Raw genomic sequence first — 17,050 nt, forward strand, 5'->3', positions numbered from 1 at the left:
CAGAATACACTTTCTTCTCAAGTGCACATGGAACATTCTCCAGGATACATCACATCTTGGGTCACAAATCAAGCCTCGGAAAATTTAAGAAAATTGAAATTGTATCAAGCAACTTTTCTGACCACGATGCTATGAGATTGGAAATCAATTACAGGAAACAAACTGTAAAAATACATGGAGGCTAAACAGTGCGCTACTAAACAACCAAGAGATCACTGAAAAATCAAAGAAGAAATTAAAAAATACATAGAAACAAATGACAATGAAAACACAATGATTCAAAACCTAAGGGATGCAGCAAAAGCAGTTCTAAGAGGGAAGTTTATAGCAATTCAGTCTCACCCCAAGAAATAAGAAAAATCTCCAATAAACAATCTAACCCCACACTTAAAACAACTAGAGAAAGAAGAACAAAGAAAACCCAAAGTCAGTAGAAGGAAAGAAATCATAAAGATCAGAGCAGAAATAAATGAAATAGAAATGAAGAAAACAATAGCAAAGATCAATAAAACTAAAAGCTGGTTCTTTGAAAAGATAAACAAAATTGATAAACCACTAGCCAGACTCATCAAGAATAAAAGAGAGAGGACGCAAATCAATAAAATTAGAAATGAAAAAGGAGAAATCACAACTGACGCCACAGAAATACAAAGGATTATAAGAGACTACTACAAACAACTATATGCCAATAAAATGGACAACCTGGAAGAAATGGACAAATTCTTGGAAAGGTTAAATTTTCCAAGACTGAACCAAGAAAAATTAGAAAATATAAACAGACCTATCACAAGTAATGAAATTGAAACTGTGATTAAAAATCTTCCAGCAAACAAAAGTCTAGGGCGATGGTGTCACAGGCAAATTCTATCAAACATTTAGAGGAGAAGTAATGCCAATCCTTCTCAAAATCTCCCATAAAATTGCAGAAGGAGGAACACTTCCAAATTTGTTCTACAAAGCCACTATCACCCTGATACCAAAACCAGAAAAAGAAGAAAATTATAGACCAATATCACTGATGAACATAGATGCAAAAATCCTGAACAAAATACTAGCAAACAGAATCCAACAGCACATTAAAAGAATGATCCATCATGATCAGATGGGATTTACCCCAGGAATGCAAGGATTCTTCAATATACGCAAATCAATCAGTGTGATACACCACATTAACAAATTAAGGAATAAGAAACCATATGATCATCTCAGTAGATGCAGGAAAAGCTTTTGACAAAATTCAACACCCATTTATGATAAAACTCTCCAGAAAATGGGCATAGAGGGAACCTGCCTCAACATAATAAAGGCCATATATTGAAAACCCACAGCAAGCATCATATTCAATGGTGAAAAACTGAAAGCATTTCCACTAAGATCAGGAACAAGACAAGGATGTCCACCCTCGCCACTCTTATTCAACATAGTTTTGGAAGTCCTAGCCATGGCAATCAGAGAATAAAACAAAATAAAAGGAATACAAATTGGGAAAGAAGTAAAACTGTCACTGTTTGCAGATGACATGATACTATACATAGAAAATCCTAAAGATGCCACCAGAAAACTACTAGAACTAATCAATGAATTTGGTAAGGTTGCAGGATGCAAAATTAATGCACAGAAATCTTTGGCATTCCTATACACCAACAATGAAGAATCAGAAAGGGAAATTAAGAAACAGTCCCATTTACCATCGCAACAAAAATAATGAAATGCCTAGGAATAAACCTGCCTAAGGAGGTAAAAGACTTGTACTCAAAAAACAATAAAACACTAATGAAAGAAATCAAAGATGACATAAACAGATGGAGAAATATACCATGTTCCTGGATTGGAAGAATCAGTATTGTGAAAATGACTATACTACCCAAAGCAATCTACAGATTCAGTACAGTCCCTATCAAACTACCAATGGCACTCTTCATAGAATTAGAACAAAAAAGTTTACAATTCATATGGAAACACAAAAGACCCTGAATAGCCAAAGCAATCTTGAGAACGAAAAATGGAGCTGGAGGAATCAGGCTCCCAGACTTCAGACTACACTACAAAGCTACAGTAATCAAGACAATATGGTACTGGCACAGAAACAGAAGTATAGGTCAATGGAACAGGATAGAAAGCCCAGGGATAAACCCACACACCTATGGTCAACTAATCTATGACAAAGGAGGCAAGGATATACAATGGAGAAAAGACCGTCTCTTCAATAAGTGGTGCTGGGAAAACTGGACAGCTACATGTAAAAGAATGAAATTAGAACACTCCCTATCACCATACACAAAAATAAACTCAAAATGGATTAAAGACCTAAACATAAGGCCAGACACTATAAAACTCAGAAGAAAACATAGGAAAAGCATTCTTTGACATAAACCACAGCAAGATCTTTTTTTCCCACCTCCTAAGGGTAATGGAAATAAAAACAAAACTAGGGCTTCCCTGGTGGTGCAGTGGTTGAGAGTCTGCCTGCCGATGCAGGGGACACGGGTTCGTGCCCCGGTCCGGGGAGATCCTACATGCCGCGGAGCAGCTGGGCCCATGAGACATGGCCGCTGAGCCTGCGCGTCTGGAGCCCGTGCTCCGCAACGGGAGAGGCCACAGCGGTGAGAGGTCCACATACCACAGAAAAACCCCAAAAACAAACAAAAAAAATAAAATATAAACAAAACTAAAAAATGGGACTTAATTAAACTTAAAAGCTTTTGCACAGCAAAGGAAACCATAAACAAGACAAAAAGACAACCCCCAAAATAGGAGAAGTTATTTGCAAATGAAACAACAGACAAAGGGTTAATCTCCAAAATATACAAACAGCTCATGGAGCTCAATATCAAACAATCCACTTATGGAATGGGCAGAAGACCTAAATAGACATTTCACCAAGGAAGACATACAGATGGTCAAGAGGCACATGAAAATATGCTCAGCATCACTAATTATTAGAGAAATTCAAATCAGAACTACAGTGAGGAATCACCTCACGCCAGTCAGAATGGCCATTATCAAAAAAGCTAGAAGCAATAAATGCTGGAAAGGGTGTGGTGAAAAGGGAACCCTCCTGCACTTCTGGTGGGAATGTAAATTGATACAACCACTATGGAAAACAGTATGGCAGTTCCTTAAAAAACTAAAAATAGAATTACCATATGACCCAGCAATCCCACTACTGGGCACATACCCTGAGAAAACCATAATTCAAAAAGATACATGCACCCCAGTTTTCATTGCAGCAGCGTTTACAATAGCCAGGACATGGAACCAACCTAAATGTCCATCGACAAATGAATAGGTAAAGAAAATGAGGCACATATATACAATGGAATATTACTCAGCCATAAGAAGAAACGAAATTGAACTATTTGTAGTGAGGTGGATGGACCTAGAGTCTGTCATACAGAGTGAAGTCAGAAAGAGAAATACAAATACCATATGGTAATACATATATATGGAACCAAAAAAAAAAGAAAAAAAGTCCTGATGAACCTAGTTGCAGGGTAGGAATAAAGATGCAGACAAAGAGAATGGACTTGAGGACACAGGGTGGGAGGGGGAACCTGGGGCGAAGTAGCATCGACATATATACACTACCGAATGTAAAATAGTTAGCTAGTGGGAAGAAGTAGCATAGCACAGGGAGATCAGCTCAGTGCTGTGCGATGACCTAGAGGGGTGGGATAGGGAGGATTCAAGGGAGGCTCAAGGGGGAGTGTATATGGAGACATATGTATGCATATGGCTGATTCACTTCAGTGTACAACAGAAACTAACACAGTATTGTGAAGCAATTATACTCTAATAAAGATCTTTTAAAATTAAAAAAAAAAAGTCTTAGCTCAGCTCTTAGAATTGGTGAACAGAGATGTAGGATCCTTGTGTATCCTTTTTCTGTAGCTTGTAGAAACGTATGTACTCTGCTCCTTGGACTGCTGACGTCTACAAAGTGAGGGAATATCCCAGAGGGATATTTCCTTTCCTTATGGAAGCAATGACTTAGCACCAAGATGGCACTCAGTTTTTGGTGAATGAATGAATCAATACTTGTTACTGCTTTTCCCTCTCCACCCCAAACCCATAAGTAAGCTTGGAAAAGTCTGGAGAAAATTTATTTCTACTTCTTTCCATTCTGCTATTCTGAACTGGAAAGACATAAAGGAAAATGGATCATGGATAATTTCAAGCCCAATTCCTGGAGGAAAAAAATAAAAGAGAAATTACTACCTAAGAATTTTTGAGATCAAATAAATTTTCATTATTTCACCATTACCTCCTTCCTGGAGAAAATTAGCATGGCTAGTAACCCTCATTTATTATTTTTTTTCATTTAGTATGCTCTAGTAGGATGATAAATGATATGTTATTTTCATTTTTTCATATGTGATAACAGATGCTTTGAAAAGTTAAGTAACTGGCCACACAAAGAAGTCACTGGTTCAAAGATGGGGCTGGTATAATGGGTTTGAAGAAGAGCCTGGATACGGAGAGGCAGGTGCTGAATCAGTGGAATGTGAGAAGTTGTTGGCCCTGAGTGAGGAGACAAGCCTGAGAGAAAGAGGGCTGACTCACCAGGAAGTAGAACGAGCACAAAAGGTCAACTTTCTCTCACAGATAAAGGAAAACTCACAGTCATATCCCTGACATGATGAAAACAAAGCCTGGACACTTTGGCAAAAACATAACATGCCCAGAGTATGACTTTTCTAGAAAAGTCTTTGATTAAGATTTAAATATATATTAAAAAAAACATGTTTAAAATGGGGTACCTATTGGGATAGAAAGCATTTTCAGGCAAGATAAGGGTTAACTCTAGATCCCTTGTCACATGTTTAGGAGTACAGAGAGAAATATTTTAGGAGATTTTATTTCAAAACAAAGGTAAATGAGAGAGAAGTGTGTGAAAATGATAATATAAAATTAATTTTAGCAGCACAGTGTCATTGCTATCATTTAAACTAAAAAACAGCAGTTTCAGTATTGCTACCACAGGCTTAATTCATTACCACTCGGGTTGGGACAGAGTTGCTGAAGACACGAGAGAAGGGGAAGAGCTAAATGTGAAAATCTTCAGGAGGGATATGGGAACCCATTAAAATTCACTGATTCAAGCGGTCCATTAAAACATTTTCCAGTCTGGTTATTGAAGCTGTGGAAAAGTGGGGAACTCACATTTCTCACTCTCAGATGTGGAGTTTAAATTACAAGAAGAATGAGAGGAAGGAAAACCGTGATTCAGTTATGGCTAATCTGAATTTATTGGTATTTCTCCATTTAAGAAAAGGCAGAGGGGAACAAAAGGATGGGGCTGAGATAAAACTGCAATTAATCTATATACCACAAGAGGAGGGGAAAAAGGCTTTCTTCAATGAAGCTCATAAGCTCTTTTTTTTAATCATTTTATTTTTAAATTTTAAATTAATTTTTATTTGAGTATACTTGCTTTACAATGTTGTGTTAGTTTTTGCTGTACAGCAAAGTGAATCAGCTATACATATACATATATCCCCTCTTTTTTGTATTTCCTTACCATTTAGGTCACCAGAGAGCATTGAGTAGAGTTCCCTGTGCTATATGGTAGGTTCTCATTAGTTATCTGTTTTATACTTAGTAGTGTATATATGTCAATCCCAATCTCCCAGTTCTTTATACTATGCCCTGCTCTCTGTCCCCTCTATCTTATCCTATAAGGCATGTTTAGTTTGACGAGGAAGAGAAAGTCTTCTGAGAACATGGAAACCAAAGTCACTACTCCCTAGAGAGGAGGGCTAAATAAAAGAATTTAAGATATCAGCATGGACACCTGAGAGGGTGCATGATGTGGGCACCTAGCAGAGTGCTTGGTGTAGCATCGGGGCTCAAGGTATGGTAATATTGATGGAGGACAAGGAGGAACAAAGAGGCAGGCTTAGCCTGGGTGGTTAAACAGTTGGCCAAGTAGAAAGATTTTTCTTTTCCTTTGAATGAAGTTTTTAGGGTTCTGTATGTGTTGTCATTTCAAAGAAATGGAGGGAAGCATACACAGCTGAGGTCATGCCAGAGATAGGGTTTTTGGAGGAATGCAAAAGAAATACACCTTCAAGATCTGAGGGTTGGAGGCACAGTCTTCAAACCCTGCCCCCCCTGCAATAGAGTGCTTTCTTATTCCATCAGTCATCATGCATGAAGGACAAAGCATTTCAAAAAGTAGGGGCTTCAAAGGCTTAGGATATATATTTTCTTCACAGCTGCTAGTTTTGTCATTTATTTCTGTTAAACGTGTAAAGCTGGCTCTGTGTTAAGTGCTTGCCAGGGAGAAAGTGATGAGGAAGTGGTTCCTCATCTTTTTTCAGCCGCCGCAGATCACAAGGGGCTATTCATCAACATTACAATCTGAGTTTTCACATCATTTTGTAAAAAGTTTCACTTTTTTCTCATGACATACTGAAAGGATTTGGGGGCACACATCATGACCTTGAACATTTTTTGAAAGAAAAAAATAGACATTTGAAATTAAGGAAAACCTTAAGTATTTAGAGGTAGCTGATTTTGATCAGATTGTTGCCTGGAGAATTTCTACTAAATAGCATAGCTGTAGAAAGAGGCAGTCAAGCTTGAAACCTCAGGTAACACTGACTAGAAGATCAAATAAAAGTTACTTGTTTTTCAAAGTATCACATTACTTAAGGTATCTTAATATGTCTGATCCATACCTAAGTCCGTCTTACCAAAGTTGTGACTAAAAAATTAGCTAAATATCTTCACTCTACATTTTGAACATTTCTAGGGTAAAATTTTGGTCCCTTTCCTTTTTTATCTTGGTAGAAAATTATTGGTAGAAAATTTTTATTTCAAAATATACCTGTAAGTATTTCAGGGTTTCTGACTGTAAAAAGTAAGGCATTATTTTCACCTTTCCAAAACAAAAATATAAACAATCATCGAACTCATTTTGCAAACTACACAACAGTATAAAAAAGAAACATAATCACCATCCAAAGATAGCAATTTTGTATATTTCCTACAGGGCTGTCTTTGGAACTGGAGAAGAATGATATGTTTTTGGGGTTTTTTTTTTGCGGTATGCGGGCCTCTCACTGTTGTGGCCTCTCCCGTTGCAGAGCACAGGCTCCAGACGCACAGGCTCAGCGGCCATGGCTCACGGGCCCAGCCGCTCCGCGGCATGTGGGATCTTCCCGGACCAGGGCACGAACCCGTGTCCCCTGCATCGGCAGGCTGACTCTCAACCACTGTGCCACAAGGGAAGCCCAAGAATGATATGTTTTGATAGGACTTTTGTTTAGGCTGCCAAGATCAGGACTATTGCCTTTAAGAGAAGGATTGTTAGAAAATCCATGGCAATGGATCTACAGTGTAAGCCTGTATTTCCCAAACAAAGGAAAACAATGATTCTCTCCACCCTTATAAAGTAAAAACGCCATGTCTAGAAAATGAACTGCTCAAAAGATGTTTGTGAACAATTGCTTAAAAATATGTGCCTTGGGAAGGAAGGAAGGAATGAAAGAAGGAAGGGAGGGAGGATGGAAGGGAGGGAGGGAGGGAATCCTCCTCGGCTGTCTGGCTGACAGGGTCTTGGTGCTCAGGCTGGGTGTCAGGCCTGAGCCTCTGAGGTGGGAGAGCAGAGTTCAGGACATTGGACCACTAGAGACCTCCTGGCTACATGTAATATCAATCAACGAGAGCTCTCCCAGAGATCTCCATCTCAATCCTAAGGCCCAGCTCCACTGAACGACCAGGAAGCTCCAGTGCTGGACACCCCATGCCAAACAACTAGCAAGACAGGAACACAATCCTACCCATTAGCAGAGAGGCTGCCTAAAATCATAATAATCTAACAGACCCCAAAACACACCACCAGATGTGATCCTGCCCACCAGAAAGACAAGATCCAGCCTCATCCACCAGAACACAGGCACCAATCCCCTCCACCGGGAAGCCTACACAACCCACTGAACCAACCTTACCCATGGGGGCAGACACCAAAAACAATGGGAAATATGAACCTGCAGCCTGCGAAAAAGAGACCACAAACCAGTAAGTTAAGCAAAATGAGAAAACAGAGAAATTTGCAACAGAGGTAGGAGCAAGGTAAAAACCCACCAGACCAAACAAATGAAGAGGAAATAGGCAATCTACCTGAAAAAGAATTCAGAGGAATGATAGTAAAGATGATCCAAAATCTTGGAAATAGAATGGAGAAAATACAAGAAATGTTTAACAAGGATCTAGAAGAACTAAAAGGCAAACAAACAATGATGAACAACACAATAAATGAAATTTAAAATTCTCTAGAAGGAATCAATAACAGAATAACTGAGGCAGAAGAACGGATAAGGGACCTGGAAGATAAAATAGTGGAAATAACTACCACAGAGCAGAATAAAGCAAAAAGAATGAAAAGAATTGAGGACAGTCTCAGAGACTTCTGGGACAACATTAAACACACCAACATTCGAATTATAGGGGTCCCAGAAGAAGAAGAGAAAAAGAAAGGGACTGAGAAAATATTTGAAGACATTATAGTTGAAAACTTCCCTAATATGGGAAAGGAAATAGTCAATCAAGTCCAGGAAGCGCAGAGCATCCCATACAGGATAAATCCAAGGAGAAACATGCCAAGACACATATTAATCAAACTATCAAAAATTAAACACAAAGAAAAAATATTAAAAGCAGCAAGGGAAAAACAACAAATAACATACAAGGGAATCTCCATAAGGTTAACAGCTGATCTTTCAGCAGAAACTCTGCAAGCCAGAAGGGAGTGGCAGGACATCTTTAAAGTGATGAAAGGGAAAAACCTACAACCAAGATTAATCCACCCAGCGAGGATCTCATTCAGATTCAGTGGAGAAATTACAACCTTTACAGACCAGCAAAAGTTAAGAGAATTCAGCACCACCAAACCAGCTTTACAACAAATGCTGAAGGAACTTCTCTAGGCAGGAAACACAAGAGAAGGAAAAGACCTACAATAACAAACCCAAAACAGTTAAGAAAATGTCAGTAGGAACATAGATATTGATAATTACCTTAAATGTAAATGGATTAAATGCTCCAACCAAAAGACATAGACTGACTGAATAGATACAAAAACAAGACCCATATATATGCTGCCTACAAAGGACACACCTCAGACCTAGGGACACATACAGACTGAAAGTGAGAGGATGGAAAAAGATATTCCATGCAAATGGAAATCGAAAGAAAGCTGGAGTAGCAATTCTCATATCAGACAATATAGACTTTAAAATAAAGACTATTACAAGAGACAAAGAAGGGCATTATATGATGATCAAGGGATCAATCCAAGAGGAAGATATAACAATTGTAAATATTTATGCACCCAACATATGTAAGGCAAATGCTAACAGCCATAAAATGGGAAATTGACAGTAACACAATAATAGTAAGGGACTTTAACACCCCACTGTCACCAATGGACAGATCACCTGAAAAGAAAATAAATAAGGAAATGCAAGCTTTAAATGGTACATTAAACAGGATGGACTTAATTGATATTTATAGGACATTCCAGCCAAAAACAACAGAATACACTTTCTTCTCAAGTGCTCCTGCAGCATTCTCCAAGATAGATCATATCTTGGGTCACAAATCAAGCCTTGGTAAATGTAAGAAAATTGAAGTCATATCAAGTATCATTTCTGACCACAGTGCTCTAAGAGTAGATATCATACAGGAGAAAAACTGTAGAAAATACAAACACATGGAGGCTAAACAATACACTACTAAATAACCAAGAGATCACTGAAGAAGTCAAAGAGGAATTCAAGAAATACCTAGAAACAAATGACAATGAAAACATGACAACCCAAAGCCTATGGGATGCAGCCAAAGCAGTTCTAAGAGGGAAGTTTATAGCAATACAGTTCTACCTTAAGAAACAAGAAACACCTCAAATAAACAACCTAACCTTATACCTAAAGCAATTAGAGAAAGAAGAACAAAAATAACCCAAAGTTAGAAGAAGGAAAGAAATCATAAAGATCAGATCAGAAATAAATGAAAAAGAAATGAAGGAAATGACAGCAAAGATCAATAAAACTAAAAGCTGGTTCTTTGAGAAGATAAACAAGATTGACAAACCATTAACCAGACTCACGAAGAAAAAAAGGGAGAAGATTCAAATCAACAGAATTAGAAATGAAAAAGGAGAAGTAGCAACTGACACAGCAGAAATACAAAGGATCATGAGAGATTACTGTAAGCAACTATATGCCAATAAAATAGACAATCTGGAAGAACTGTGCAAGTTCTTAGAAAAGCACAACCTTCTGAGACTGAATCAGGAAGAAATAGAAAATATAAACAGACCAATCACAAGCACTGAAATTGAAACTGTGATTAAAAATCTTCCAACAAGCAAAAGCCCAGGACCAGATGACTTCACAGGCAAATTCTATCAAATGTTTAGAGAAGAGCTAATACCTACCCCTCTCAAACTCTTCCAAAATATAGCAGAGAGAGGAACACTCCCAAAGTCATTCTACAAGGCCACCATCACCCTGATACCAAAACCAGACAAAGATGTCACAAAAAATGAAAACTACAGACCAATATCACTGATGAACATGGATGCAGAAATCCTCAACAAAATGCTAGCAACCAGAATCCAACAGCACATTAAAAGGATCATACACCAGGGCTTCCCTGGTGGCGCAGTGGTTGAGAGTCCGCCTGCCGATGCAGGGGACACAGGTTCATGCCCCAGTCCGGGAGGATCCCACATGCCGCGGAGCGGCTGTGCCCACGAGCCATGGCTGCTGAGCCTGCGCGTCTGGAGCCTGTGCTCCTCAATGGGAGAGGCCACAACAGCAAGAGGCCTGCATACTGCAAAAAAAAAAAAAAAAAAAAAAAAAAAAAAAAAAAAAAAAAAGGATCATACACCATAATCAACTGGGGTTTATCCCAGGAATGCAAGGAATCTTCAATATATGCAAATCAATCAATGTGATACACCTTATTAACAAACTGACGGATAAAAACCATATGATAATCTCAATAGATGCAGAAAAAGCTTTTGACAAAATTCAACAGCATTTATGATAAAAAACTCTCCAGAAAGTAGACATAGAGGGAATTTACCTCAGCATAATAAAGGCCATATATGACAAACCCACAGCCAACATCATTCTCAATGGTGAAAAACTGAAACTATTTTCCACTAAAGTGAGGAACAAGACAAGGTTGCTTACTCTCACCACTATTATTCAACATAGTTTTGGAAGTTTTAGCCACAGCAATCAGAGAAGAAAGAGAAATAAAAGGAATCCAAATAGGAAAGAAGTAAAGCTGTCACTGTTTGCAGATGACATGATTCTATGCATAGAGAATCCTAAAGATGCTACCAGAAAACTACTTGAGCTAATCAATGAATTTGGTGAAGTAGCAGGATACAACATTAATGCACAGAAATCTCTTGCATTCCTATATACTAATGATGAAATATCTGAAAGAGAAATTAAGGAAACACTCCCATTTACCACTGCAACAAAAAGAATAAAATACCTAGGAATGAACCTACCTAAGGAGACAAAAGACCCATATGCAGAAAACTATAAGACACTGATGAAAGAAATTAAAGATGATACAAACAAATGGAGAGCTATACCATGTTCTTAGATTGGAAGAATCAACATTGTGAAAATGACTATACTACCCAAAGCAATCTACAGATTCAGTGCAATCCCTATCAAACTACCAATGGCATTTTTCACAGAACTAGAACAAAAATTTTCACAATTTGTATGGAAACACAAAAGACCCCAAATAGCCAAAGCAATTTTGAGAAAGAAGAATGGAGCTGGAGGAATCAGGCTCCTGGACCTCAGACTGTAGTACAAAGTTACAGTAATTAAGACACTATGGTGCTGGCACAAAAGCAGATATATCGATCAATGGAACACATTTAAAGCCAAGAAATGAAACCACGCAACTACGGTCAACTAATCTATGACAAAGGAGGTAAGGATATACAATGGAGAAAAGACAGTCTCTTCAATAAGTGGTGCTGGGAAAACTGGACAGCTACATGTAAAAACATGAAATTAGAACACTCCCTAACACCATACACAAAAATAAACTCAAAATGGATTAAAGGGGTTTCCCTGGTGGCGCAGTGGTTGAGAATCTGCCTGCTAATGCAGGGGACATGGGTTCGAGCCCTGGTCTGGGAGGATCCCACATGCTGCGGAGCCACTAGGCCTGTGAGTCACAACTACTGAGCCTGTACGTCTGGAGCCTGTGCTCCGCAACAAGAGAGGCCACGATAGTGAGAGGCCTGTGCACCGTGATGAAGAGTGACCCCCACTTGCCACAAGTAGAAAAAGCCCTCTCACAGAAACGAAGACCCAACACATCAAAAATAAATAAATTAATTAATAAACTCCTACCCCCAACATCTTAAAAAGAAATGGATTAAAGACATAAATGTAAGACCACACACTATAAAACTCTTAGAGGAAAACTTAGGCAGAACACTCTATGACATAAATCACAGCAAGATCCTTGTTGACCTACCTCCTAGAGAAATGGAAATAAAAACAATAACAAACAAATGGGACCTAATGAAGCTTAAAAGCTTTTGCACAGCAAAGGAAACCATAAAGAAGATGAAAAGACACTGCTCAGAATGGGAGAAAATATTTGCAAATGAAACGACTGACAAAGGATTAATCTTCAAAATATACAAGCAGCTCATGCAGCTCAATATCAAAAAAACAACTGAATCCAAAAATGGGCAGAAGACCTAAATAGACATTTCTCCAAAAAAGATATACAGACTGCCAACAAACACATGAAAGAATGCTCAATATCACTAATCATTAGAGAAATGCAAATCAAAACTTCAATGAGGTCTCACCTCGTACCGGTCAGAATGGCCACCATCAAAAGGTCTACAAACAATAAATGCTGGAAAGGGTGTGGAGAAAAGGGAGACTTCTTGCACTGTTGGTGGGAATGTGAATTCATACAGCCACTATGGAGAACAGTATGAAGGTTCCTTAAAAATCTAAAAATAGAACTACCATATGGCCCAGCAATCCCACTACTGGGCATATACCCTGAGAAAACCATAATTCAGAAAGAGTCATGTAACACAATGTTCACTGCAGCACTATTTACAGTAGCCAGGACATGGAAGCAACGTAAGTGTCCATCGACAGACAAATGGATAAAGAAGATTGGCACATATATACAGTGTTATATTACTCAGCCATAAAAAGAAACGAAATTGAACTCTTTGTAGTGAGGTGGGTGGACCAGGGTCTGTCATAGAGAGTGAAGTAAGTCAGAAAGAGAAAAACAAATACTGTATGCTAACACATATATATGGAATCTAAAAAAAAATGGTTATGAAGAACCTAGGGGCAGGACAGGAATAGGGATGCAGACATAGAGAATAGACTTGAGGACATGGGGAGGGGGAAGGGTAAGCTGTGATGAAGTGACCAAGTGGCATTGACATATATACACTAGCAAATGTAAAATAGATAGCTAGTGGGAAGCAGCCATGTAGCACAGGGAGATCAGCTCAGTGCTTTGTGACCACCTAGAGGGGTAGACTAGGGAGTGTGGGAAGGAGACGCAAGAGGGAGGAGATATGGGGATATATGTAAGTACAGCTGATTCACTTTGTTATACAGCAGAAACTAACACAACATTGTAGAGCAATTATACTCCAATAAAGATGTTTTAAAAAAAATGTGCCTTTTTAAAGTTACATACCATATTATTCAATCTGAAATTTCAGCATGTTTTTTTTTCTGGGATTTTTTTTATTAATAAACTTTATTTTTTAAGAGCAGTTTTCATAGAAAAAAAAGATGAACAACTAACGCTTCACATTATAGGTAATGTACAAAATGACTTCAGATTTTCCAAACTCAATCTGCATGATTTTGCATGTTCATTGTTTGTAGATGACTCCTTGGTGACCGAACGGCAACCTCTCCCCTCCTAATGTGGCCCGGGTTCCCAGACTCCTTAGCCTCATTTTTCTTTAAGGGAAGATGCAGCACGAGACTATTTCATACTTCAGTCTAAGGATACTCAGGGATTTCAGGTGTGTGCATTTCCATTTCTAGACATAGTCTGTTAATTACACCCTGTTTTAAAATAAGTTCCTGTCTACCCTTCCTTTCAAAGAATCTTTTAACTCAGGCATTAAGTTGCACAGCCTCATTTTCAACAATTCTTTAGATAGGTATTAGTTTTACTGGTTCCTTGCTCCACATTGTTTCTTGTTTCCATATCCGTCTTTCTTGGATTCATGTTTCATTTGCTAGACTACGTTTACAGTGGCTCTTTGCACATCTGAAAAGTTTAAATTGTATAGTTTCTGTGTAGTATCTCTTAACGATGCCTCAGAACAGGTGTTTCATGGCTTATGTTGACTGGAAGCATTGAGATTTTTGAAGCCAGACTTTATTTCACTATTAAGATGAAACATTTTTTGTGATCCAAGAACCCCCATTCGTTCAAATGGGCTTCACACAAATAATTACCAGGAATATACATTTACCTTATTTTAATAGATGGCATATCAGTTATACTTTCTCGCTCTGTTCTATTGTACTGCTGAGTTACAGACAAAGAGAAATAGGAAATTAAACATGGTTCACCTAAAGTCTTAAAAGTAAAAGCTTCTCAAAAAAGGCAGGATATGGGAAGCTGTATATTTATCCCTTCTACTCTATTGCCCTTACCCCCATCATAGGTAAATTAGATCATAGTTATCAATATATATATATAAGAAGATAGCACATCCTATGCTTGTGAACTAGTATCACTACTGAGATTTGTATGGCCAAAATTACCTTTGCTAGCAGTGTATGGAAAATGAGGTTTGGGTAAGAACAAATGCTAAAGTAAGGAGTGAATAGCAACACTATTTTGAAATAAGACTTCCTAAAGTAAGTGCTTTGCATTTATGACTGGAAATTTCCACTCTCCCTGTCCCTCCGCCCTACCCTAGTTATCTGTACTCAAAATTCATTGCTAGGGATCCCAACCTGTAGTATGAAGGTATTTAAAGAAACCATATAGACGAGCTCTGGAAATATAGAGTCACATTTAAAAGAAAAATCTCTTATTGGAGTTTGGTGACATTAGAATTTGCTGGCTATGGAAAATGAATACCATGGCCTTTCCCTTCATATCCTGGAGTAGCTCTGCCATGCCCACCGGAATTCCTCCTTGAGAACTTGAAACGAGATTTGATTTCAGTCTCCACAATGTACACATGGTGGATCCACAAATGGCTTCTAAGCCTTTTGATGTTCATGAAGAGGAAGGAACGGGGAGCTGTTTCCTGGAAGCGTATGGGGCACTAGGGAGCATTAAAGAAAGAAACAATGGCAAAGGAAATGTCAGCCTTCTGCACTCATTACGTTCCTGTGAACAATGAATTTCATGAGTTTTGGGTCCTTGAATGGACATGTTACAGGTTCCAGTCCTGTTTCCAGCACTGTCTTGGGGACCACACATAACATTTAGATTTATACTTGAAAAAACAATCAACGTTGTACCTCCTTCCCCAAGTCACCTAAAGGGGATACTGGGTTATTTTAATTACAGACAATATGAAAAGCCTTTTGGAACATTTGTAGTTTGAAGATGTATTAAAAGGCATGATTGTGTCAAATCTTACTCTTTCTACCCCTCAGTTCCTCATGTTAATTTTCTCCGTCTTAAGAATAGAGAATGCTAGAAAAACGTAAAGAAGAAAATAATAACCCTCTATCTTTATACATTAACTTCTCTGTGACTTTCAATATGTATCCTTATAGTCATATAAATAGGTATGTATTGTTTTGCTCTTAAGGTAAGAATTAAGAGTTTTGTAAGTTATAACAAATGGGATTGATTTTTAAAATTTTAAGCATAGTTATTCAAATAGAAATCATTTGTGGATTTTATTTCCCACAAAACTTTGTTTCTGCCAAACAACTACCCTAATTTTTATTTTTTCTGACCTCAAGGCACAGTAATACTTTACAAATTTTTTAGTGGTTTGTGTACGACTCACATTTCCCATGTTTTATCCAGTGCATATCATCCAAACCCTTAGATTGCTCCAGAGTTGCAGAAAGAGAAATCATGGTGGCCTGGACACCTTACTCAGAAATTTACCCGTGAACTGTTCAACTGACAAAGTCCCAATCAGAGTCTAATCTGCTCTTAAGCTTATTACCTTAGGACTTTCAGTGCTGAATATGGTTGAACAGCAAATAATAAACTAGCAGATATCTACCACCTATAATTTCCAAAGAACTATGTTAGAAACAAAAAGTAGAAGTCATGGTTCATATAACTAAAAAGGAATGACTCCTCATCCCTGTCATGTTTTTATTTATTTTATTTTTATTTTTTTGCGGTACGCGGGCTTCTCACTGTTGTGGCCTCTTCCGTTGTGGAGCACAGGCTCCGGACGCGCAGGCTCAGCGGCCATGGCTCACGGGCCCAGCTGCTCCGCGGCATGTGGGATCTTCCCGGACTGGGGCACGAACCCGTGTCCCCTGCATCGGCAGGTGGACTCTCAACCACTGCGCCACCAGGGAAGCCCCTTTGTCATGTTTTTAGAGAGGTATCTTAGGAGAATTATTCCATATTCAACCTCCACTGTGACACTTAGTGTTAATTAAACCATTCAGGAATGAGAGTTATTTAAATTTCAGATATCCCCAGACCTGGCTCATTTTCCCCTACTCCCCTCACATCTTAATTTAGAGCTGTGCATCATGTCTCTCATTTCCCTTCCTGTTTTTTTAATAATTACCAGTCCCTTAAGAAGAACATAAATGAGGGCAAGAGAGTGTTTGTTGGGTATTAAGCCCTTAGTCATACTCTATATTAGCATGTGCTTAGCACGTTAAAAATATTATGTCATCTTTACCTCTTGCTTTGATATTGGTATTGCTGATATCTATCTAATACCTATTCACCCTCAGAATCCCATTCTCCCCTTTTTCCTGGGCACATGGCCTCTCTGTTGCTGATCACATTTGTCAGTTTCACATGCTCTTCCCCTTACATC

At 38.4% G+C, this 17,050-nt stretch overlaps 1 long non-coding RNA gene across 2 annotated transcripts in view; it reads left to right on the forward strand.

The window, feature by feature from the left end:
- Positions 1–17,050, forward strand: part of LOC141279533 (uncharacterized) — a 359,504-nt gene that overhangs the window by 231,218 nt on the left and 111,236 nt on the right. Inside the window, exons 4-5 of one of the 2 annotated variants that reach the window (XR_012333928.1) lie at positions 5,529–5,568; positions 13,935–14,179. The exons of the other annotated variant lie outside the window; for it this stretch is intronic. This is a non-coding gene — a long non-coding RNA (uncharacterized lncRNA). Of the gene's footprint in view, positions 1–5,528; positions 5,569–13,934; positions 14,180–17,050 lie in introns of those variants that run through there. 2 annotated transcript variants of the gene reach the window in all.

The sequence above is a fragment of the Tursiops truncatus genome, chromosome 9 (genome assembly GCF_011762595.2).
Source record: "Tursiops truncatus isolate mTurTru1 chromosome 9, mTurTru1.mat.Y, whole genome shotgun sequence".
Taxonomy (NCBI): Eukaryota; Metazoa; Chordata; class Mammalia; order Artiodactyla; family Delphinidae; genus Tursiops; species Tursiops truncatus.